General features: G+C 54.6%; 2 non-coding genes across 2 annotated transcripts; one reads left to right on the forward strand and one right to left on the reverse strand.

Annotated features, from left to right (window-relative positions):
* Window positions 1-2,446: 2,446 nt before the first annotated feature.
* On the reverse strand, window positions 2,447-2,520 carry TRNAI-AAU. Its single transcript has one exon. It is a non-coding gene; the product is annotated as a tRNA-Ile (tRNA).
* A 112-nt stretch (window positions 2,521-2,632) lies between these two features.
* On the forward strand, window positions 2,633-2,705 carry TRNAA-CGC. The gene has a single exon. It is a non-coding gene; the product is annotated as a tRNA-Ala (tRNA).
* Window positions 2,706-25,090: the final 22,385 nt, after the last annotated feature.

Raw genomic sequence — 25,090 nt, forward strand, 5'->3', positions numbered from 1 at the left:
GGGAGCATCAGAAGCTGCTGCTCTCTGCCCTCCCCTGATGCAGCCCGGCTGAGGAAAGTGACCTGGATGCAGGGAGCTCGGATGATGTCGCTTATCACCCTGCCCCCGCAGCCCCTCGGGGTGCCTGGAGGAGCAGCATTCCAGGGAGGAGCGGGCAACAATGCCAGCTGCTCCATGCACACAGGTCAGTGTCCCCACGTGGGTGCAGGACGCGGCACAGTGGTTAGGGGTGAAGGGAGTGCAGGAGCGGGGCAGTGGGTTGTAATTGCTCAGCATCTTCCTGCTGGGGATTCTCCTCCTCATTCTCACTCACCATCCCAACACCTGATGGGAGACAGGGAGAATCCAGACATAGGTCACTCCCTGTGCCAGAGAAAAAGGAAATGTCAAAAAGGGAGTCGGCCCTGGGAAGATGCAGGCACGGCACTCTGACTGGCGGAAGCCAAACGCCCACACCGAGAGTTTAGCATGGACAGCTTGGAAACAGCCAAAGCGGGGAAGGGCTGCGTTGGTCTGGAAGAGGGAGTCGGTGGCTGTCTATCCTGGCTCAGGCAGGGTCGTTTTGCTGTATGCTGGGCCGGGGGCCAGGGAGTCTGCTAGAGTTGCTGAGCTGGGCCTGCTCCTGGCTTTGCTTGGGTTAGAGGAAAGTGGTGAAGATAGGAACGGCCCTCCTGGGTGAGACCGATGGTCCATCTAGGCCACTATCCCGTCTTCTGACAGTAACCGATGCCAGGCGCTTCAGAGGCAATGGCCAGAGCAGGCAATCGTCATGTGATCTATCCCTGCGTTGTCTTCTGAAGCTTGGTGCTTGTTCCAGGGGCTAACTCTCAGCCCAGACACACTCCAGGGAGGGAGCGTTGGTGTTTGTTCCGAGGAGCGTGGCTGGGACTCGGACTCCCTTCCCCAGCTCTGGGTAGCACGCCCCCCTCCCCCCCATTTCAGGCTGTGTTCTGCTTAAGGCCACAGAGCCCTTGCCTTTTTTTGCCCGGTGCCTGAGAGTCAGGCCAGCTGCGGGGAATTAGCTCAAGCGGCAGAGCGCTCGCTTTGCATGCGAGAGGTAGTGGGGGACGCTGCCGGCATTCTCCGAGCTGGTCAACTAAGGGCTCCTGATGAGCGTGGTGGACGGGAGAGCCGGCCATCTGACTTTTGGCCTTGCTGCCCGTAGCAGTCAGGCCGAAAAATCAAAAGCCATCCTCCCCAGGCCCACAGCCACCCAGGGGCTCCTCTGCACCATCTTGCCTCCACGAGTGCCACACTCTGACCAGCTGAACCAGGCAAGCCACGGGAAGCTTCTCAAGGTCTTTCCCTGGTGTGGGCTTGGATGCGAAAAGCACCTGGCCGTTCATCAGCTGTTGCAAGAAGTGTGCAGAGTAGGAGTAGCGATGGGGCTGTAGCTTTCCACAGCATCTCAATTTGGGCAGCTTTCCATTCCCCTTTTCTGTGTAAGGTCCCTCCCACGGGTTTCACTTGCGGAGCTGTACGACTCTGGCAGGGTGGCCATTTAGAAATCTTTTCCTTGCTTTTCTTTTTCGCCTGGCTCCAGCGTTAGGACCGTTTGGGTGTTTCAGTGTGTGTGTGTATTCCCATTTGGAGACATTTGGAAGTTTGGAAGGGGAGCCGAACGAGGAGTCTTTTTCACAAGCAAGTTGGCTTTCTGCACAGGTAGGGCCCTTGGCCGTAAAGCTTAGCTCCGTCAGTGCGTCTGCATGGGGTTCCTCCAGTGCCTCAAGAGCCCGTGCTAAACTCTCGGTGTGGGGCGTTTGGCTTCCGCCAGTCAGAGTGCCGTGCCTGCGTCTTCCCAGGGCCGCATAACATGGGAGGAAAGGGGTAGAAGAGAAAGCAAGTGAAGCTGACTTCGAGTGGTGGTGCCCCTGGGCGGAGTGGTCCTCCTGCTCCTTCCTGTCGGAGGGGTGGGCTCGAGTGTGGGCTTGGGGGCTCTGGCTGTGGGGGTGGGAGGATGGTGTCCAGGGATGTCCCAAAGGTCACCCTTCGCCGGCGGAGTGTGAAGCCTCTCCCCTAGGTTGGGGTGCCGCGTATTAAGCCTTCCTCTGTGGCTTGGGCTGGAGAGCATGATCCGGCGTCGGGTCCATTTGGGTGGAGCTGGTGGCCGGCAAGAATTCGGGCCATCAGGTCAACCCTCTGTGGACAATGGGGGCGAGCCGGCAGGCCTGCGATTTTGGCTTTGCGGGCGGGCAGCTCAAGCCTGGCCTCCTATGAGCCTGGAAGGCAGCCGGCCGGGCTCACCCGTCTCCTCCCCAGGCCCAAGTTCCTTTCAGGCAGCAGGTGGAGCGAGCAGCCCAGGGAGGGGAGACCAAGGAGGTGTCCGGAGCCTCGTCCTGCCCAGCGCCCAGCAGGGCTCTTGCCCGCTCCCAGCCCACCTGGTTTTGGCCTCTGCCACCCCTAGCAGTCAGCCAGAAGAGCAGAAGCCACCCTCTCCCTCCCGCAGTGGCCAGCATGGGGCTTGAACCCATGACCTTGGCATTATTAGCACCACACTTTAACCAGCTGAGCTAGCCAGCCTACAGGAAGCCCTCCCTTGCCTGACCCTTTTGGAAGGAGTCACCGGCTGGCGCGGGGAACGATGTGGCCTCCGTTATCGAATGGATGAATCAAGACACCGTTTTCCAAGGTAGGGGAATTAGCTCAAGTGGTAGAGCGCTCGCTTCGCATGCGAGAGGCAGCGGGATCAATGCCCGCATTCTCCAGCGGCAAGGCAGCCACAGGACCTTCTCTTGCCCTTCTTTTAGAAGCCATGGACAGTCAGCCGGCTCAGCTCCTCCCGTGGCCTCCATCCCTCTCCCCGCTTGGCCTCCCAAAAAGCCAGTCCTTGCGGAGCACAAAGCTCTTCCTCCCCGGCCCTTCTCCCCCTTGCGCTGACTGGGAGGCTGGAGACAGCTGGGAGAAGTTAGCTCAAATGGAAGAGCATGGGAGAAGTAGTCAGACCCAGACACACATTCTCCAGCCTGCTCTGCTCTGCTCTGCTCTGCTGGGCTGGGCTCTAGTGGGGGACCTGCACCTTTCTTTCTGAGCTCTCACTGGAGCACAATCCCTTTCCTCCTCCCTCCCTGCTAGTCTACGCCAAGCTCATTGGCCAGGAGGGAGAGCCACTCAAATACAGAATTACTCACATCCCAGGGGTCCATGAAGGGAATGAGGAGATTGGCGGGGTGGCACGCGATACCAGCTCAGCTGAGACCGTGAGACCTCGCAGCCTCCTGATCTCAGGCAGCATGGCAGCCGTGGAGCAGAGCAGAGCACGCAGACAGCTTGGAGACAGCCAAAGCGGGGAAGGGCTGCCTTGGTCTGGAAGAGGGAGTCGGTGGCTGTCTATCCTGGCGGAGGCAGGGTCGTTTTGCTGTATGCTGGGCCAGGGGCCAGGGAGCCTGCTAGAGTTGCTGAGCCTGCTCCTGGCTTTGCTTGGGTTAGAGGAAAGTGGTGAAGATAAGAACGGCCCTCCTGGGTGAGACCGATGGTCCATCTAGACCACTATCACGTCTTCTGACAGTCACCGATGCCAGGCGCTTCAGAGGCAATGGCCAGAGCAGGCAATCGTCAAGTGATCTATCCCTGTGTTGTCTTCTGAAGTTTGGTGCTTGTTTCAGGGGCTAACTCTCAGCCCAGACACACTCCAGGGAGGGAGCGTTGGTGTTTGTGCCGAGGAGCGTGGCTGGGACTCGGACCCCCTTCCCCAGCTCTGGGTAGCACGCCCCCCTCCCCCCCATTTCAGGCTGTGTTCTGCTTAAGGCCACAGAGCCCTTGCCTTTTTTTGCCCGGTGCCTGAGAGTCAGGCTAGCTGCGGGGAATTAACTCAAGTGGCAGAGCGCTCGCTTTGCATGCGAGAGGTAGTGGGGGACGTGCCCGCATTCTCCGAGCCTGTCGACTAAGGGCTCCTGATGAGCGTGGTGGACGGGAGAGCCGGCCATCTGACTTTTGGCCTTGCTGCCCGTAGCGGTCAGGCCGAAAAATCAAAAGCCTCCTCCCCAGGCCCAGAGCCACCCAGGGGCTCCTCTGCACCAGGGCCGGCTTTAGGAAGTGCAGGGCTTGTACTCACCGGGTGGTGCTCCGAGTCTTCGGCGGCAGGTCCTTCACTCACTCCAGGTCTTTGGCGGCACTGAAGGACCCGCCGCTGAAGTGCCGCCGAAGACCCAGAGCGCCGCCAGGTGAGTAAAAATTAAAAAGGCGCCTCTAGCCAGGGAAGGGATTCTCACTGGACGTGGGGCCCTCTTAGGCGCGGGGCCCGATTCGGAGGAATTGGTGAAATAGGCCTAAAGCCGGCCCTGCTCTGCACCATCTTGCCTGAGCAGGTGGAAGTGGAGCCTGGAACTGAGCTGAGGCGCTGAGGGTTATTTGCTCTGTGCGCTTCACACGGAGGTAAAAACACGGGGCACAGATCTTTGAGCACAACCCTTGTCCTGAGGAATGGAGGGGGCTGCACAAAGAGACCGGCTCTCCCTGGCGGGGCTGCAGCGGCTCTTCACAGGGTCAGTCCCACTGGCAATTCGTACCAGAGTTTTGAAAGTCTCCTTTTCTGGCCTGGTTCCCCTCTCTTTAGGGAGACTGGTGGCCCCAAACTTCCCAGAAACCATCATAGCGAGGCCAACCTGAGCACAGACACCTGCTCAGCACCCCAGGGTGCAGCCCTGAACTCCGGCTATCAGCTACGCTCAGCTGCCCACCCAACAAGCGTTACACGCAGGAGCCTTCGTGCCCCGCGTGTTCAGGTCCCTCCCAGCGCCAGCTTTAAACTCCGCTGCTCAGTTCTAAGCTTTGGCCACACGGGGGCAGCCTGGAGCTCAGCCAACGCCTCCCGGTGCTGGTTGCGTTTCCCACTCCTCGTGGCAGGTTCACACCCCGCAGGCAGATCTCTGAATCGGAGCCGAACCGTTCCCCAAATCCAGCGCTTTAGCAGCAGCTTTGCTAGGAAAGCGCTGACGTCCCCAAGTAAAGTAAGAGCCAGAGCGCTGTGTCGAGGATCTTCTATTGGGCCCCTCACCGTGGTGTCTGTCAGGCGCAAGGAGAAACCAGGGAAATGTTTTCATGGCGTTTAAGGGCAGAAGGGGCCATTAGCTCAGCTAGTCTGACCCCCGAATAACACAGAATTACACCATGACACGTATTGATCCCACAGACCTTAGATAGATCAAAGCGTTTCAGCCCTCAGGAAGGAGGCTAAACTGGGTGCCAGAGGCAGCGAACAAGGGGCCCCCAAGGCAATGGCAGGGAGCTGACGAGGTGAAATATGCCCAGATGATCCCAGCAGGTGACCCACCCCCATGCTACAGAGGTGGGAGTCCCTGTTCCTCCTGCCCTTAGGAATCTCTGGTGGTAAGTGGGTCCCCCCAGTTCCCCAGATAAGAATCCTCCATGTGGTTTCCCTGGCTTCACCTCCAGATAAGAACATTGTGTGGAGGGGGTGGGAGGAAGGTTGTCTGGCAGATATGTAAACGGGGACTGTGTCTCCCTGTCTGGCCCAGGCTCCGGGAGGAAGTGATCTCAGTGTGTCTGGCTGTCTCTATTCCTCCCACCCATAAGAATCCCTGGTGTGTGGGTGCACCCTAGACCATTAAGGATCTCTGGTGGGTGGGTGTCTCTCTCCCCGTAGTCAGGATCTCTGGGGCGTGCCTGTATAAAAAGAGACTTTGACTCACCCAGGCTGGGCTGCCATCATGGAACATACCAGGTCCTTCTGTGGAGGGTTTGCGTTCCTCCAAGGACGTGATCTCAGTGTGTGTGGGTGTCCCTGTCCCTTCAACCCTTAACAATCCCTGGTGTGTGTGTGCGCTGGGCCCCATTACAATCCCCTCTGTCTTACCCCCACATGAGGGATCCGGCAGGGCCGCCCAGAGAATTCCGGGGGCCCGGGGTCTTCGGCGGCGGTGGGCCCCCGCTCAGGGGCGGCTCTAGACCCCAGCGCGCCGAAGACCTGGGGGGCGGCATTTGGCTCCGGTTGAGCTCCCGCAGGCATGACTGCGGCAGGTCGACCGGAGCCCGGGACGAGTGACTGCGGCGGGTGCCGTGGTCCCGCGGCTCCGCTTGACCTGCCGCAGTCATGCCTGCGGGAGCTCAACCGGAACCGCAGGGGCCCCAGAAAACACTCGTGGGGGCCCCTGCAGGACGCGGGGCCTGGGGCAAATTGCCCCTCTTGCCCCCCCCTCTGGGCGGCCCTGGGATCCGGTGGATGTGGGTGTTCTCCACACTACGAGGGGTGTCTGGTGCCCCTGTCCCTACTGGTTAATAGTGGAGTGTGTGGGTGCCCCCCCGCCCGTTAAGGATCCGTGTTGTGCAGATGCCCCCGTTCTTCTCATTAAGAATGGTGCAACGGAGCATATGGGTGTGTCCCCCACCCCATGAACTAGCTCCCGTGTGTGGTTCACCTGCCCCCATCCAGGCTCTGTGGTGTCTGGGTGTCTCTGTTCCTCTTTTCAAGAACTGTGTGGCAGGGGGGCGTCCCTCCCCCCAAGTCAGAATCCCCAGCGTGTGGGTGCTCCCATCCCCCCAGCCAGGCTCTGCAGGGTGTGGGGGGGTGTCTAAAAAGAGACCATGTCTCACTGTCTTGCCCAGGCTACGCTGCAGGGGCTATTCACAGGTGCAAACCCACTACTGACCAGCACAGGAGTTTTGACCTGCTCCGTTTCCAACCCGGGCTGGTTCACCTCTCCTTAGGCAACCTGGGGACCCCAAGCTTCCCCGGGATCAACATATTGATGCCAAACTTAGTGCGGACACCCGATAAGCACAGCCCTCTGCAGCCCAGAACTCCTTAGTTCAAGTGATCCTCTTGCCTCGGCCTCTCCAGGTGCTGCGATCACAGGCACCAGCCACGGAGCCCGGCTTGTTTTATGGCCTGGCAGCTGGAGCTTTAAACTCTGCTTGTGAGCTCTGTGCCTTGGCCAGACGGGGACAGCCTGGAACTGGGAAATGCTCCTGCTTCCCCCGCCTGCATCTCATGTCGAGCTGCAGGAGCCGCTGTCGTCCCAGGTAAGATCCCAGATGTTTCGGTGCCCCCTTCCCCCGCCCAGGTGTCCAGGTACCTCTGCCCCCCAGACAGAATCCTGGATGTGTGGGTGTCCGTCCCTCTGCAGAGGATCCCAGAGTGTGGATGCCCTTGTACCCCCCTACAAGATCCTGGGTGTGTGGGTGCCACTCTCCCCCCCAGTAGATCTCTGGTGGGTGGGTCCCCAGGGTGTGAGCGCTCCCATCCCCCGATACAGGCTGGGGGGGGGTATAACTGGCTTTCCCTGTCCTGCCCAGGCGGTGCTACAGCAGCTGTTCACAGGGGCAGCAACCCCACTGTCACCCTGCAGCTTTACCCTGCTCCAGGGGTGACCTGCTTCACCCTCCTGTGGGAGCCCGGGGACCCCGAACTGCCCAGAATCACCTGATCGATGCCGAGCTTAGCACAGACACCGGCTCAGCCTGGCAGGGTGCAGCCCTGAGCCCTGACAATCAGCTTCCCTCCGCCTCCTGCTGCACAGCGAGGGTCCCACGCGAGAGGCTTTGGGCCCAGTTTGTTCAGGAGCGTCCCAGGCTCCAGCTGTAAACTCTGCTCGTCATTTCTAACCTTTGGCCACACGGGGGCGGCACTAACGGTCCCATCTAAACGCTGTTTGCGTTCGACCCTTCGGATCGCAGATTGTAACCCGCGGGCAGATCTCTGAGTGCAGCCAAATCCCTCCCCAAACTGAACATTGAAGCAGCAGCTCCCGTTGGAAAGATCAGGATTTTTGCCTTTAAAAACAAGGGAAATGTCTCCAGCGAGAGACTGAAGAAGCTCAATTGATTTCATTGACTCCATGAATGTTCCTCTGTGTCCCCCTAGGAGTCATGCCCCACTTTTTCGGGACCACTGAACCCTACTCCCTAAGCAGGGGCTAGTGATGCCAAAGCCCAGGGAAAGGGAGAACAAGTGCGGGACCCCCAGCACTGGAGCCATGTGAAGGGGCTGCAGGAGAGGGGTAATGGCTGGTGGCACAGGGAGTTAAGGCAAAGGGGGCACAGGAAGGGGCAGGAGTTAGGGGTGAAGGAGGTGCAAGGGCTAGGAGTGCAGGAGCTAGCGGTAAAGGGGGAGTGGGGATCGTCCAGGGGCAATGGGGAAGTGCCAAAGTACAAGCTTTGCCCAGGGCACCATTTCCCCTAATGCTGGTCTGAGCAAACAATTGGAAATGACCCTTCAGTGAGACCAGAACCATCGTGTAGAAAAGCCCCTTTGTTAAGTGGTGGTGGCTGAGGGCTTAGGGAGATGGGTTAAAAAGCAACAGGCATTTGTCTGTGGAGGTTTGATTCTTGCCTGCTAGGCCAGGCTGGTGTGTGGTGTCTCCATGGCTGTACTTTCAGTGTCTGATCTGCCACAGGGACCCAAGTCTAGACATACTCAGAGGCTCTATGCCAGGGTTTCTCAAACTTCCTTTCACTACAACCCCTTTTTGCCAAAAAAAACCAAAAAACTTACTACATGACCCTAGAAAGATGCACCAAGCCCCTCTACACTGAGCACAGGCAGAGGAGACAAAGCCTGAGCCCTGCCCCTGTTGGGGGAGGGCAAAACCAGAGCTTGAGGGATTCAGCCCTGGGTGGTGGGGCTCAGACGTTTGGTTTCAGCCCCAGGCACCAACAAATCTAATGCCATCCCTGGCGACCCCATTAAACAGGGTTATGACCCACTTTGGGGTCCTGACTCACAGTTTGAGAACCACTGCTCTATGCTGAGGGGAGAGAGTTTCCTGTGGGTGTAGTTAATCCACTTCCCAAGAGGTGGCAGCTATGTCAGTGGGAGAAGCTATATCGGTGGATGTGCAAGCTGTGGTGTTTGCCACATTTAAGAAGTTTAGTCACACCCCATTTTTAAAACCCCCTGTGGTCTGGGAATGGCAAAGGACCTCGATGAAGCAGGGTCTGTCCTTCAAAGTGCTGGACATCACAATTCCGTTGTCCTGGGGATATTGCTCAGTGTTAGAGTGCTTGATTGTAGTTCAAGTAGTCCTCAGTTCAAACCCCCCCTGTTCTCTTATAACCCTCTTTCTTTTTAAAAAAAAAAGGAAAACATTTCCATTTCCATTCTCCATTATGTTCAGGGATTCCTCTATACAGGAGTGCTTGATATCAATGTAAACACTCAACATTTCGCTGTCCAAATGCATAAAAACCAAGCGAAGCTGTCCATCAGCTGAAATCAGTTCCAATCCTCTAAGTGTCTAGTTTATGTTTTCATCAGTTAAACAAAGGTATCATATGAATGTACATTTGCAGATCCCTCTTCTCCAGGAGCTATGTTGTGCAGAAGAACAAGAACCACATCCAGCTGCAGTTCAGGAGTCTGATGACAAATGTTCTGAGGGCTGGAAAAAAATGCTTCTAGTGAGCTATTGAACAAGCTCAACCCGTTTCGCTTATCAAAAGAAGATTGAAAGGTGACTTCATTGAAGTGTTGAAGGGCCTTAATGGAGAGAAAAGGTTGTGTATTAAAGGACTCTTTAATCTAGCAGAGAAAGGAATAACAAGACCCAATGGCTGGAAGGTGAAAAGAGACAAATTCATATTACAAATAAGACACAAATATTCAACAGCGAGGATGATTCACCGCAGGAACAAGCTACCAAGGAAAGTGGTGGATTGTCCATCTCCTGATGTCATTTAATGAAGACTAGATGCCTTTCTGGAATGTGTTTGCCCCAAAAGTAGCTATTGTGTCATACAGGAGGCCTGTGATATGCAGGGGGTGAGATTAGGTGCTCTAATGGTCTCTTCTGGCCATAAAGTAGACTAATTTCTGAAAAACTGAGTGTAGCATTGGGAGCAGCGTCTGATGTTTTCCTGTCTAGCTCTGTGTTCGCAGTGCGGGAGAGAGCAGCATCCACGGCGGTGATTTGCTCCTGGCTGCCGGAGCAGAGCAGCAGGCTCAGCTGTCAGAACTTCCCAGAGCGATGAAAGGGGAGGGGCCCATGGCTCTGTAGCAGGAATGCAGGGCAGGCGAGTTCACGGCAGGCATTGTGGGATACTGGAGGAGGCCAGTTATGGTGATATAATGAACAGCAGCGTCTACTCTGTCCATAGGCGGCGAGTTCTATGGGCCCGTGGGGCCCAGGCTCCACCAATAATCCTGAAGCTGGGCCCAGCTCCACCAACGTTTGGGCCCCAGGCCCTGTGCTTTGGGGGTCCCCGCGTCGCACTGCCGGGCGCTCTCACCTCAGCGGCAGCTCCCGGGAGAGGCCCCAGCAGCGACTGGGCTCACAGCCCATTGGCCGGGAACCCCAGCCAATGGGAGCTGCCGGGGGCAGTGCTGGAGCTGCCTGGCCACGCCTCCACAGCAGGGAGCGGGAGAGAGCCACCAGCAGCGGCTGAGCCCTGGGCAGAGCAGCAGCAGGGTCTGTGCCTGTCAGACAGACTCAGCCGGTGAGCTGTGGGGGCAGCCAGACACAGAGACACAGCCGGGGAGCGGGGGTTGGTGGGGACAAACAGACACAGCTGGGGGTTGTGGGACAGACAGACACAAGGACACAGCCAGGGGGTTGTGGGACAGACACACACAGCGGGGTGGGGTGGGGGCAGCCAGACACAAGGACACAGCTGGGGGTTGTGGGACAGACAGACACAAGGACACAGCCGGGGGGTTGTGGGACAGATAGACACATGGACACAGCTGGGGGCGTTATGGGACAGACAGACACAGCCGGGGGTGGTGGGGGCAGCCAGACACACGGACACAGCCGGGGGGTTGTGGGACAGACAGACACAAGGACACAGCCAGCGGGGTGGTGGGGACAGACAGACAGACACAGCCGGGGGTGGTGGGGACAGACAGACACAAGGACACAGCCGGGGTGGGGGGTTGGTGGGGACAAACAGACACGGCTGGGGGGTTCTGGGACAGACACACACAGCTGGGGGCGGTGGGGGCAGCCAGACACACGGACACAGGCGGGGGGTTGTGGGACAGACAGACACAAGGACACAGCCAGGGGGTTGTGGGACAGACACACACAGCCGGGGGTGGTGGTGGCAGACAGACAGACACAGCCGGGGATTGTGGGACAGACAGACACAAGGACACAGCCAGGGGGTTGTGGGACAGACAGACACAAGGACACAGCCAGGGGGTTGTGGGACAGACAGACACAAGGACACAGCCAGGGGGTTGTGGGGCAGACAGACAGACACAGCTGGGGGTGGTGGGACAGACAGACACAAGGACACAGCCGGGGGTGGTGGGGGCAGACAGACACAGCCGGGGGTGGTGGGGGCAGACAGACAGACACAGCCGGGGGTTGTGGGACAGACAGACACAAGGACACAGCCGGGGGGTTGTGGGACAGACACACACCAGGACACAGCCAGGGGGTTGTGGGACAGACACACACCAGGACACAGCTGGGGGGTTGTGGGGACAGACAGATGGAGCCGTGGGCGGGGAAAAGAGCAGCAATGGGCACCCCGGGGCTGGTATAAAATACACAGGATGGGAGGGGGCTTCCTGAGGGGACTATAGCAAGACCCCCCACAAAGCAGACCCAGATTGCAGCTGGCTCCGCCCATCACAGCCCCCTGCCCCACAGAGACCCACACAACCCTCTGTCCCCTCGAGAGACTCCCAATGACCCTCCTCTCCAGAGAGCCCTCCCCTTTGTGCCAGCCCACTCCCCTCCCCCACTGCCTCCCCTCCTCCAAAGCTCCCCTCCCTACAATCTCCCCCTTTGCCTTCCGCCCCGCAGCCCAGCCCATTCCATTGGCCGGGAGGCTCCCAGTCTAGTGGCTATCAGGGCCCATGGGAGCTGCACCTGAGGCAGGGTGCCTGCTTGCAGGTGCAGACCTGCCTGGCTGTGCCTCCACAGCACAGGGAGGGGGAGCCACAGGTGACAAGCGCTGGCCATCATCATCATCACAGGCCCAGTAATTCTCTGGATATTTAATTTCACTGAGGCAAAATGTGTGCAATTTTATGTGTTGAATGATTGAATGACATAATACCCACCTGCCCACATTGTCCATCACTAAGTCCAGTAATTTTGTCAAGTGTTTGTTGCACAACATGGTGGTGCCTACCCCTACCTTGTGCTTCAGGGGGTGATGGGGTCCAGGGCAGCCTGTTATAGCCTGTTATAGAACTACCTGATTAGTAATTGGATATGTTGGCTGGCATCTTTTTTTACGTGTTCGCTCCCCCTGATGTTAGAACCTGGCTACACCACTGGGGAGGGGAGCTTCCTAGACCTGTGCAGCTGGGGCTTGGGTGAATTTTGTGATACTCTGCCCCTCCCCAGCTACCACCCTGCAGTCCCCACTCCTGCACCATGCTGGGCAAGGGGCAGCCCCATCCCCAGTGAGGCTATGGTGAGGGGTGGCAGCAGGGGAGGCCACACGTGATGGCAACCTCCCCCCTCGGTACCCACCATAAGGGAGGTGAGTGGGCTTTCTGGACCTGAGAGGGACCCTAGGAGCATGTGCAGTGAACTGCGGGGGAGAGGAGGGGTCCCTCCCCTGGAGCTTGCTGCTGCCAGGGAGGGTGGAGGGGAGTCCTCTTTGGCCCTAGCCCTGGGGCAGCCTTTCTGCACCCCAAGTTCCTTATCCCCAGCCCTGCCCCAGAGTCCTCACCTGACAGGAAAAACACGCAACTTAAATTTGGTGGTCAGTTTAGAGTATCATAGAATATCAGGGTTGGAAGGGGCCTCAGGAGGTCATCTAGTCCAACCTCATGCTCAAAGCAGGACCAATTCCCAACTAAATCATCCCAGCCAGGGCTTTGTCAAGCCGGGCCTTAAAAACTTCTAAGGAAGGAGATTCCACCACCTCCCTAGGTAACGCATTCCAGTGTTTCACCACCCTCCTAGTGAAAAAGTTTTTCTTAATATCCAACCTAAACCTCCCCCACTGCAACTTGAGATCATTACTCCTTCTTCTGTCCTCTGCTACCACTGAGAACAGTCTAGATTCATCCTCTTTGTAACCCCCTATCAGGTAGTTGAAAGCAGCTATTAAATCCTCCCTCATTCTTCTCTTCTGCAGACTAAACCATCCCAGTTCCCTCAGCCTCTCCTCAGAAGTCATGTGCTCCAGCCCCCTAATCATTTTTGTTGCCCTCCACTGGATTTTCCAATTTTTCCACATCCTTCTTGCAATGTGGGGCCCAAAACTGCACATAGTTCTCTAGATGAGGCCTCACCAATGTTGAATAGAGGAGAATGATCATGTCCCTCGATCTGCTGGCAATGCCCCTACTTATACAGCCCAAAATGCTGTTAGCCTTCTTGACTGTTGTGTATTTGGTTGTCATGGTTTTGTTACTATGGCAACTGAGTTAGACTATTAAGGGATAGCTCAGCCGGTTTCAACCGGCTGAGTGAGCTCTCTGTCTCTGTAAATAAAAGGGAGGTTTTGGTTAGCTGTCTGCTCTCTGGCCTCAAGTGATTGCTTCCTACACCGGCTGCCCCAAGGATATAACACTGGCGACGAGGATGGGATGCTTTTGCTGCTCCAGTAACAGAAGGAAGTAGAAGTCAAGGTAAAGACCAAACAAAGAAAAAAAGCTGCTTGTTTGCACTGACTGTGAAAGTGAAACTAAAAATCATGGCTACTCTGACCAGGCTCCTGGAGCCTTTTGATGAGAATACAGAGCAGTGGCATGTGTATACTGAGCGTTTTGAGCTTTTTGGTATTGCAAATGACATTACAGAAGCGAAGAAGGTGCCAATATTCTTAACTGTTGTAGGGGCTAAAACCTACTCTCTGCTACGCAGCTTACTACACCCTGTTAAGCCTGAGACTAAATCTTACAGTGACATTGTGGAAATCCTGGGGTCTCATTTCTCCCCAAAACCACTGGTAATTGCTGAAAGATATAGGTTCCACAAAAGAGACCAAAAGGAAGATGAAACAGTTGTACAATTTGTAGCCATTTTAAAAAAGCTAGCAGAACACTGTGAATTTAAAGAGATGTTAAATGATGCCCTGCATGACAGGTTAGTGTGTGGCCTCTGCAGTGAAGCTATACGGAAGCGCCTACTGACAGAGGCTCAGCTTACATTACAGAAGGCTGTTGATATTGCTGTCTCCATGGAACTGGCTACAAGGGAGGCACAATACATCGGTGCACCCCCTAGGGTGCAAAAAGTGTCACAAGAACCGACCCACAAAACTGTGCAGAGTCAAGAATGTTACCGCTGTGGTAAGCCAGGACACCAGGCATCAGAATGCTGGTGTAAGGACCTGGTGTGTCGACACTGTGGCAAAAAGGGACACATTGAGTGTGCCTGTAAACAAAAGAAAAAGAGGCCTGTGGTCTGGCCGACAAAAAGAGGAACCTTGCATACCCTAGAGCAGACCCAGGATGATCAAGGTGACACCGCCTCACAAGAGGAAGTGCCACTGCATGTTTTGTCTTTGGCAGCGGGCTCACATGAATACTGGGTAACCCCCTTATTGGAGGGCAAACCTATACGCATGGAACTAGACACCGGTGCAGCTGTCTCGCTGGTTCCTGAGACTGTGTATAAGGAAAAGCTACAGCATCTTCCGCTTAAGGCAACAAAAACTGTTCTGAAGACATATACAGGTGAAGCTGTGCCCATGTTGGGCACTATTGATGTTAAGGTGGAGCTCAATGGACGGGCGGCTAAATTGCCACTGTTTGTGGTGAGAGGTAACTACCCAGCCTTAATGGGTAGGTCTTGGCTTGGGAAGATTCAGCTGAACTGGGCAGAAGTGCACTGGATGACTAAAGAAGAAACCAGTCTAACCCCTATTCTAAGGAAACATGCTGCTGTTTTTGGAGATGATTTGGGAAGTATGAAGGGAATCACGGTGACATTGAACATTAAACCTGACAGTCCACCAAAATATCTGAAAGCCCGAACTGTGCCATATGCCATCAGGCCAAAAGTTGAAGCAGACCTGGAGCACCTGGTCACCAATGGAGTCCTAATACCAGTTACCCATAGCTCATGGGCCACTCCTATCGTTCCAATAGTGAAGAAAGATGGCTCTCTCCGGATTTGCGGTGATTTTAAAGTCACTGTCAACCCAGTGTTGTGTGCAGAGCAATACCCGCTTCCCCGCATCGATGACCTCTTCGCAGGCCTGGCTGGGGGACAAAAGTTCAGTAAGATTGATCTGAGTCAAGCATATTTACAGATGCACGTCGATGAAAAGTCCCAAGAGCTGTTGACTATTGTGACTCATAAGGGGCTTTATCGATACTGTCGCCTACCCTTCGGAATCACATCGGCTCCCGCCCTGTTCCAGAGGGCTATGGACCAGATCTTGTGTGGCTTGTCAGGAGTTCAGTGCTATCTGGATGATATCCTGGTCACTGGAAGAAATGAAGAGGATCATTTAAAGAATTTAGAGGCTACCCTACAAAGACTGGAAGAGTATGGCCTACGAGTTCGCAAAGACAAGTGTGAATTCTTCAAGTCCTCTGTTGAATATTTGGGACACATCATTGATTCTGCAGGTCTTCATAAGGCCCCTGCAAAAGTTAAAGCTATTGTGGAGGCTCCCCCACCTCGAAATGTAAGCCAGCTGCGCTCATTTCTAGGACTACTGAACTATTATGGAAAGTTCATCTCACAGTTAGCCACACTGCTAAAACCACTTCATGAGCTCCTTGGGCAGAACAAGGCCTGGAAGTGGACTGAAGCCTGTGATGTTGCATTTAACAAAGCTAAGGATGCATTGTTAAATTCTGAAGTTCTAACGCACTTTGATCCATCCTTACCCCTGCAATTGGCCTGCGATGCTTCCCCTTATGGAGTGGGAGCGGTCGTGTCACACATTATGCCTTCGGGAGAAGAAAGACCTATTGCTTTTGCTTCACGCACTCTAAGCAAAGCAGAAACTAACTACGCCCAAATCGAACGTGAGGCATTAGGAATTGTTTTTGGAATTAGGAAGTTTCATCAGTACCTGTTTGGGCGAAAGTTTACTCTTCTTACAGACCATCGACCTCTGACATCAATTTTTGGACCCTACACAGGCATTCCCCCATTAGCTGCTAGTCGTATGCAACGTTGGGCATTGATACTTTCTGCACACACATATGAAATCAAATATCGGAAATCCACTCTGCACGGCAATGCAGATGGCCTCTCAAGGTTGCCTTTACCGGTCAAACATCAAGATAGTGCCCAAAAGGAAATCTTCTACTTTGAACAGGTAGAGAATACACTCATCACTGCTACTCAGATAAAGAAGGCAACCCGCGTTGACCCAGTATTATCCCAAATTATGGACCTGGTGATGCATGGAAAATCTCGACAAACCTCTCCGGTCTCACCCAACCTTGTTCCCTACATGTCCAGGTGGACGGAGTTATCGGTCCAATCTGGTTGTTTGTTGTGGGGGAGGCGTGTCATTATTCAACCACCCCTGAGATCACAGATGTTAGAACAGCTACATTCCGGTCACTGTGGAATAGTGCGCATGAAGGAAATTGCACGAAGCTATTTTTGGTGGCCTAGATTGGACAAGGCTATTGAAGAGAAGGCAAAAGCTTGTATGTCATGTCAGGGTGTAAGAAATGCACCCCAGTTGGCACCCCTACACCAATGGGACTGGCCTGAAAACCCGTGGCAACGTATCCACGTTGACTTTGCTGGCCCCCTTGAAGGAAGCATGTTCTTGGTGGCAGTAGATGCCCATTCTAAATGGCCAGAAGTCTCTATAATGCAGTCCACTACTGCAGAGAGTACTATTCAAAAACTACGAGGACTCTTTAGTCGTTTTGGTCTGCCAGAACAACTTGTGAGCAACAACGGACCGCAGTTCGTCTCTCAGGAGTTTCAAAATTTTATGAAGGCAAATGGGATACACCACATCACGTCAGCACCATATCATCCGTCCACCAATGGATTAGCTGAAAGATTTGTGCAGACAATGAAAAACGCTTTGAAATCAGCAAAGGGACAACACTCCATTCAAAAGCGTCTGGATACCTTCTTACTTTCCTATAGAAACACACCTCATGCTACGACCCAGGCTTCCCCAGCCTTTCTAATGATGGGACGACAGCTGCGCACTTGCTTTGATCTGCTGAAACCTTCTGAACCCAGACAAACTGTGCAACATCAGCAGCAATATCAAGTCATCAGACGGGCACCCAGAGCAAAAGACCGAACCTTTAGCCCAGGACAGCCAGTTTTGGCTCGGAATTATACTTCCAGAGCTAAATGGGTCCCGGCCACAGTCATCACTCAAACAGGACCTGTTTCCTATACAGTCCGGACTGCAGAGAATCTTACCTGGCGGCGACATGTAGATCAGCTGTTGCCAGGTCATGCCAGTCTTCAGGACGCATCTGCAGTTGAGGGGTCTGACTTCACCCCTCCTGGTGAGACACCGAATCATGAGTCACCTGTTCCTGACTGTTCTCCTCCATTACCGCCGGCAGCTGAGATACCCCTTTGCCCAGCACGAGCTGATACCACCTCCTCACCTATTCGTGCTGCGGACCCTGAGCCCCTAGTACTTTCGGGTGCAACAACACCAGAAGTTCGCCGTAATCCACCTAGAGACAGAAGGCCTCCTCATCGGCTGGATCTTTAGTTAGGGCGAACCCACGGTTATGGGGCAAAATAATCCCCAGGGTTTAGCCGGGAATGGAGGCAGTCTACCCTCCTTCTCTAGTTTAGTGTGTGTTTTATTTTGGGGATGTTCTTATTAGGGGGGGAGGAATATGTTGTGTATTTGGTTGTCATGGGTTTTGTTACTATGGCAACTGAGTTAGACTATTAAGGGATAGCTCAGCCGGTTTCAACCGGCTGAGTGAGCTCTCTGTCTCTGTAAATAAAATGGAGGTGTTGGTTAGCTGTCTGCTCTCTGGCCTCAAGTGATTGCTTCCTACACCGGCTGCCCCAAGGATATAACATTGACAAAGGCCAGAGGAGGGAGTGTTAGTGCCTGTGCGGAGTTCTGGGAAGTGCATGGGGTGGAAGGGGATGCTGGGATGCTCTGGAACCACTCCTTCAAAGCCAGTCAGGACTCTGGGGGAGCCTCCTCTCTGAACAGACTGTCTCCAGGGCAAGAAGCTTACACCTCCCTGGGCCTGACCTCAGAGCATTCAGCATGCCCTTCCACACCATGCACTTTCCACAGTGAGTCCGCCCAGGCGGGGTCCTGGGGTAGCCAGAGGTCCCTGCACCACAACTCCGCAGTCAGATGTGACTCTCAGCCAGACCGTAAAACAGAAGGTTTATTAGATGACGGGAACACAGTTTAAACAGAGCTTGTTGGTACAGAAAACAGAACCCCTCTGTCAGGTCCATCTTGCGGGGAGGGCAGCCCAGAAGCAAGTTCTGGGTCTCTCCCCATTTCCACAGCCAGCTCCAAACTGACACTCCCTCCTCTGGCCTCTGTGTCTCTTCCGGACAAGGAGGCCACCTGATCTCTTTGTCCCCAACACCTTCAAGTAGCATCTTACAGGGGAAACTGAGGCACCCACACAGTATTCAGAGAAAATATTAAGAATATTCCCACTTCATCACAACAGGTGCAACAAAATATAATACCGTATATTGAAGTAGGCAAGTGCTGCTTCTGACTTTCCACTTTTAATTGACCCTTGTAATCTTGTGGCACTGACGCGTTGTAGCTTCATTTTATATCGGCTTACAGGGCGGGAGAGGGGGGGCACCACCATTTTGGGCCCCACAAAAAAATTATACAAATCTGCCGCCTATGTCAGCCGGTCCTTAGTTTCTGCTTGGTAAAGGCAAGTCAGTGGGGTCCATCTGTCAGAAAAAGAGTCCCAGGACTTCTTGCTGTGCGCCAGGGTCCAAAAGCAGCACATTCCCTCCTGGAAAGGGCTGTGTTTCGAATGTCCGTCCAGTGCACGTTGAAGGGAAGGATCTGCGTGCCTGGGAAGCTGCGTCCCTCCAGAGGCGCTTGAGAAGCCAAAGGGGCCGTGGGTGAGTTTGTGATGAGGTGAGTCTGAAGTGTGGGAGGGGGAGGGTGTCAAGAGGAGGTTTTGAGAGGAAAAAAGGTGCTGCTGAGCTGGTAGGTGAGGGCAAGGTCCCAGGCGGGTGTTGTGTGAGGAGCTGTGTAGGCCCAAAAAGGCGTCGTGCTGGGCAAGGGCAGGTGAGGAGGGCCAGGGCTTTTCCCAGGGCTGTTGCTGCGGCCAAAGCCTTTGGGAAGCAGAAGAGGGCCAGGGGTGCTGTTGCCTGCTGGGGCCCATGCGACGGTGTAGGTGTACGCTGACCGTAGCTGGTCTGTGGGAGCTGGGGCCCCTCCCCGTGTCCCTTTCCTCGTTAGTATAGTGGTGAGTATCCCTACCTGTCACACGAGAGACTGGGGTTCGATTCCCCAAAGGGGAGGGTGACCCCTTTTGAAGGGGGGAACAAAGAAATCCCTGGCCTGCCCACCACATGCCTTGCATTCTCCTTCGACGGCCACTTCCCTTCGCACCCCAAACTGATGACTTTCACCTCCAGAGAGACAATTACCTCGCAAGGACACGCTGGCCCTAGCCAAAGCCTCTCCCTGGCCTTCTGCCCCCGGGCCCAGCTTCGGGGCCTGCACGTGGGGGCATGTTTCAGAGCGGCAAAGGGAAATAGGCTGGCCAGGGGCATGAGCAGTGATTTCCCAACACCCCCCCTCCCCAGTTTTGTGAACTAGTTACATTCCAAACCTGGTGGCTGAACTTCACGACTTTGTCCTCACCCACAACTATTTCACATTTGAGGACAATATATATCTTCAAGTCAGCGGCACTGCTATGGTTACCCACATGGCCCCACAGTATGCCAACATTTTTATGGCTGACTTAAAATAACGCTTCCTTAGCTCTCGTCTCCTAATGCCCCTACTGTACTTGCTCTACACTGAAGACATCTTCATCATCTGGACTCATGGAAAAGAAGCCCTTGAGGAATTCCACCATAATTTTAACAATTTCCATCCCTCCATCTACCTCGGCCTAGATCAATTCACTCAAGTGGTTCAGTTCCTTAACAGTACTGTGCTGATAAGAGATGGTCACATAAATACAACCCTATACCGGAAACCCACTGACCGCTATACTTACCTACATGCCTCCAGCTTCCATCCAGGACACCCCACATGATCCATTGTCTATAGCCAAGCTCTAAGATACAACCGTATTTGCTCCAATCCCTCAGACAGAAATAAACACCTACAAGATCTCTATCAAGCATTCTTAAAACTACATTACCCACCTGCTGAAGTGAAAAAACAGGTTGACCGAGCCAGAAGAGTACCCAGAAGTCACCTACTACAAGACAGGCCCAACATAGAAAATAACAGAACACCACTGGCCTTTACGTTCATCCCCCAATTAAAACCTCTCTAGCGAATCATCAAAGATCTACAACCTATCTTGAAAGATGATCCCTCACGCTCCCAGATCTTGGGAGACAGGCCAGTCCTTGCTTACAGACAACCCCCAAACCTGAAGCAAATCCTCACCAGCAACCACAGAACAACAACACTAACCCAGGAATCTATCCTTGCAACAAAGCCCGATGCCAACTCTGGCCACATATCTATTCAAGTGACACCATAATACGACCTAATCACATCAGCCATGCCATCAGGGGCTCGTTCACCTCCACATCTACCAATGTGATATATGCCATTATGTGCCAGCAATGCCCCTCTTCCACGTACATTGGCCAAACCAGACAGTCTCTGTGCAAAAGAATAAATGGGATGCAAAGCAGACGTCAAGAATTATAACATTAAGTCACCAGTAGGAGAACACTTCAACCTCTGGCCGTTCAGTAACAGATTTAAAGGTGGCAATTTTGCAACAGAAAGCTTCAAAAACAGACTCCAACGAGAAACTGCTGAACTTGAATTAATATGCAAACTAGATACAATCAATTTAGGCTTAAATAGAGACTGGAAATGGCTGAGCCATTACACACATTGAATCTATTTCCCCATGTTAAGTATCCTCACACCTTCTTGTCAAACTATCTTAAATGGGTCATCTTGATTATCACTACAAAAGTTTTTTTTCTCCTGCTGAGAATAGCTCATCTTAATTAATTAGCCTCTTAGAGTTGGTTGGGCAACTCCCACCTTTTCATGTTCTCTGTGTGTATGTGTGTGTGCATATACATATATCCTCACTATATGTTCCATTCTATGCATCCGATGAAGCCATTTATCAACATTGAATTTCATCTGCCATTTTGTTGCCCAATCACCCAGTTTTGTGAGATCCCTTTGTAACTCTTCGCAGTCTGCCTGGGACTTAACTATCTTGAACAGTTTTGTATCATCTGCAAATTTTGTCACCTCACTGTTTACCCATTTTCCCAGATCATTTATGAGTGTGTTGAACAGTAATGGTCCCAGTACTGACCCCTCTGGGATACCACTATTTATCTCTCTCCATTCTGAAAACTGATAATTTAGTCCTACCCTTTGTTTCCAAGATTTTAACCAGTTACTGATCCATGAGAGGACTTCCCTCTTATCCCATGAGGGCTTACTTTTCAAAAGTCAATTTAAATTAAATACATTTTTTTTAAATTATATATATTTTTAGAAATCTAGACCTGTTATGTGTAACTTGCATTATCCTTATGTTAAATTTGCATTATCCTAACAAAACATTTACTTTATTCACATCTATTTTATATATCTCATTGGCCCTGACACCCCCCTGTAAATTCAAACACCCCCCCTAATTTCAATTCCTGGGGAAACTACTAGGCGCCGCCTCCTGCCTGGTGAGAAGCCGCAGCACCGGGGGGGTCACAGGGCACGATGGGCTTCCGCGCACGGCTGTTTTCTGCCGGTCGCAGGGTGACGGTTCCTGCCCGTGGCGGCCGGGGGCCGCGGGGTCCCGATGGCAGCTGGGGGCTCTGGCATCCACCTGTGGCGGCTGGGAGCTACGGGGCCACCTGCAATGGCCGGGGGCTGCGGCTTCTCCTCACCCCCCCCTGGTGACTGGGAACGCCGGGCTCTGCCTGCAGTGTCTGAGCGCTGGGGGCTCCCTCTCTTGCCTGTGGCGGCTGAGGGCTGCCTGTGGTGGCTGGGAGCTCCAGGGTCTTCGGAGCTGCACGGTCTATTAGCAATGACATGGGGCTGCAGGATCCTCATGCCATCAATGCCTGTTGGGAAATCCTGGGTCCATCCGCAGCAGCTGAGAGGTCTGGGGTCCACTCGTAGGAGCTGCAGGGTCCATACGCAGTGGTGTGGGGCTGTGGGGGCTCCCCGGCCACCCATGGCTGCTGGGAGCTCCAGGATCTGCCTGTGGGAGCTGTGGGGAGATGAGGGGTTTGGGGTGGAGGAGGGGGCTCCAGGCTGCAGGGTGGGGCCGAGGGATTCAGAGTGCAGGAGGGGGCTGTGGGTTGAGACAGGGGGTTGGGGTCCAGGATGGGGTGATGGCTCTGGGGTGGGGGCAGGGATGAGGGGTTCCAGGTGTGGGAGGAAGCTCTGGGCTGGGGCACAGGGGTGAGGGCTCTGGGGTGCAAGAGGGGGCTCTGGGTTTGGGGGGGTTCAGGGCTGGGGCAGGGGGTTGGAGTGCAGACTTACCTCGGGCGGCTCCTGGTCAGCGGTGCAGCGGGGGGGACCTACTGGTCACTTCCAGGGCACAGTGCGGTGCCCTAGGACACATAGGGACCAGCCTGCCTGAGCCCCGCAGCACCGCTGACCGGACTTATAACCTGGTCATCCCACTGGGAGCTCCAGGGTCCCCCTGTCCCATGTGGTGGCTGGGAGCTCTGGGATCCACCCAAAACAGCTGGGAGCTCTGGGGGCATCCCGCTGCTCTCAGTAGCTGGGAGCTGTGGCGTCCATCCATGGTGGCATAGGCCTGTGAGAGCCCCTTCCGCCACTGGTGGCTGATAGCCGTGGGGCCCCCACCAGCCGACAGCTCCAGTCTTGCTGCCCCAGGGCTGAGGCGGAAAATGTCACTGAGATCTCTGAAAGTCACAGTTTCTGTGACGCCATTTATATAATCTTAGCCTTAATAGTTGTTGACTGTCTCTCTCAATCTAGTGGTCTGCTCTAGCGCGGATGGGACAGGGAAGCCAGACGCTCACCCCCCAGCACAGGTTTGGGCAGAAATGGCTCTGGGCTATTTGCTGAGCATGCAGAGGACTTGTCCAGGCTGGTGGAGCAGCCCAGCCAGATGAGGAGCTGGAAGAAGGAGACTTGAGCAGCCTGGAGATCCCTCTTTTTCTCCACAGCCACTGCCTATCAGCAGGATTCCTCCTCCTCCTCAGTGAGACTAAATCTCCCCACCTAGACAGCCGGCCTGTCCGCTGCACCCCAATTCCCCATGCCTGAGCCTCCCTGCCAAAGTCCTGCACCTGGCCCCATAGAATTAAGTCTCACGTGTCGCTGGGAACTCGACTTCTTGTGCCCAGAGAGTCTCGGCCCCATTCAGTAGAGGATCTGAGAAACACAGTGTCTGCCTTTTCCAAAGAAGGGCTTGGAGAGGCTTTTCCATTATAACTGTGTGGCCTAACTGAGAAGGCGTCTGACCTCGGCTCAGTAAAGTGAGGGCTCAAGTCCCTTTGCGGTTGTGGTTGTCCGGTTTTATCTTTGTGCTGAAAGTCCTGCTCCCTTCAGGGCTGGAACCTCTTCTTGGCTGCTCAGGCCAATGCTCTGGCTTCAGCTAGAGCCCCGGGAAGGAGTTGGGGGTTGGGTGTCACAAAGGCTGGGGCATGAGCCCCAGGTGCTTCCAGTCTCGCCTTTGCCCTTCCTGACTTGCCAAAGAAACTGGGCGGCTGCCCGGGCTAGAGTGTGGAGCAGTTTCCCTCTTCCAAGTGTGCGCCTGTCCCTGTGCTTGAGGGGGTTTGGTAAATAGCACCTTGGGAGCCTGGGTGTTTCTCTGCTTCTCGCCAGCTGGGGAAAAGCCTCTTGGGGAAAAAATCTCCTGCCCCACTGCCAAAGTCAGCACGTGGAGTGGGAACGGCCAGAGGCCCCACCAAGGGGGCTGGCCCTGCTTTCCTATCGTATTTGGATGTTGGCCACAGAGCGTCAGCAGCTGGCCTGTGGGTGGCTTTCAGTGAGGGTTTGGCATTGCAGGGAGCAGGCTGTCTGGTGTCTTTGTGGCTGTCTGCTGGCCACACATAGGCATGGTCCTCCCCTCCTCCTGCCCTCGGTTGCTCTGTGGCTTTTAAACCTTCCCTTGGAGCTGTCAGCACCAGCTGCCTCTGCTCTAGGTGCCCAGAGCAGGAAAGGTGTGTGGGGCTCCACCCTGGGACTGTGCCTCCCTCCTGCCTAGCCCTGACTATGAAGCCTGGCCCTGGCCCTCCTTCCTTTAAATGCCATGTGGGCAAGAGGAAGAGGGTGGCAGCTGCAGGTACAGGGACCAAAGTTGTGGACATCAGGTGAAGCAGCGAGAAACAACCATCCAGTGAACCCGCAGGAATCTCTAGCCAGACTGTTAAGTTCTGGGACCCCCAACCTACAGTGGCCAGTCCACTGAACAAGCTGGACCAAAGACCTATCTCCAGTGGGCATCAGTCAGGGCCGGCTTTTTTGCTGCCCCAAGTGGAGGAAAAAAAAAAAAGCTGCCGTCAGTGGCACTTTGGCGGCAGCTCTACCACCACCACTTCATTCTTCAACGGTGATTCAGCAGCAGGTCCTTCCCTCCGAGAGGGACTGAGGGACCTGCTGCCGAATTGCTGCTGAAGAACCAGACGTGCCGCCCCAAGCACCTGTTTGCTGTGCTGGTGCCTGGAGCTGGCCCCGGCCTCAGTCACCCAGCAGGAGGGGAAATAAAACCTCACTCTAGTTCACCCAGACAAAGGGTAGTCAAGCACATTGAGCTCCAAGGCTTTGCAGCAAACCAGCATATTTCCAGGAGGTCACACGGAGATTTGAACTCAAATTACAGAATTCAGAGTCCTGAGGGCAGCCCATTACACCATGGGACCTGCTGCTAGTTACTTTTTTGGACCCCTGTGACTCTCAGCTGGCTGGTTTGCACTCTGCACTTATTGCTTCCCACCAGCGGCTTCCTCTCGCAGGACTCTCTCTCCTCCTCCATCGACCGTGGTCCTGCACTATCAGATCCATGGGTCCTGCCCTGAGTCCCCGCATCCCCCTGCTTTGTCTCCATTCCCTGCAGGCTGCAAAAATGTCAGGGCAGGCCGCCCCTCCCTTCACTCGGTGCTCCTGC

This window comes from Mauremys mutica, unplaced genomic scaffold (genome assembly GCF_020497125.1).
Source record: "Mauremys mutica isolate MM-2020 ecotype Southern unplaced genomic scaffold, ASM2049712v1 Super-Scaffold_100101, whole genome shotgun sequence".
In the NCBI taxonomy this organism is placed as follows: Eukaryota; Metazoa; Chordata; order Testudines; family Geoemydidae; genus Mauremys; species Mauremys mutica.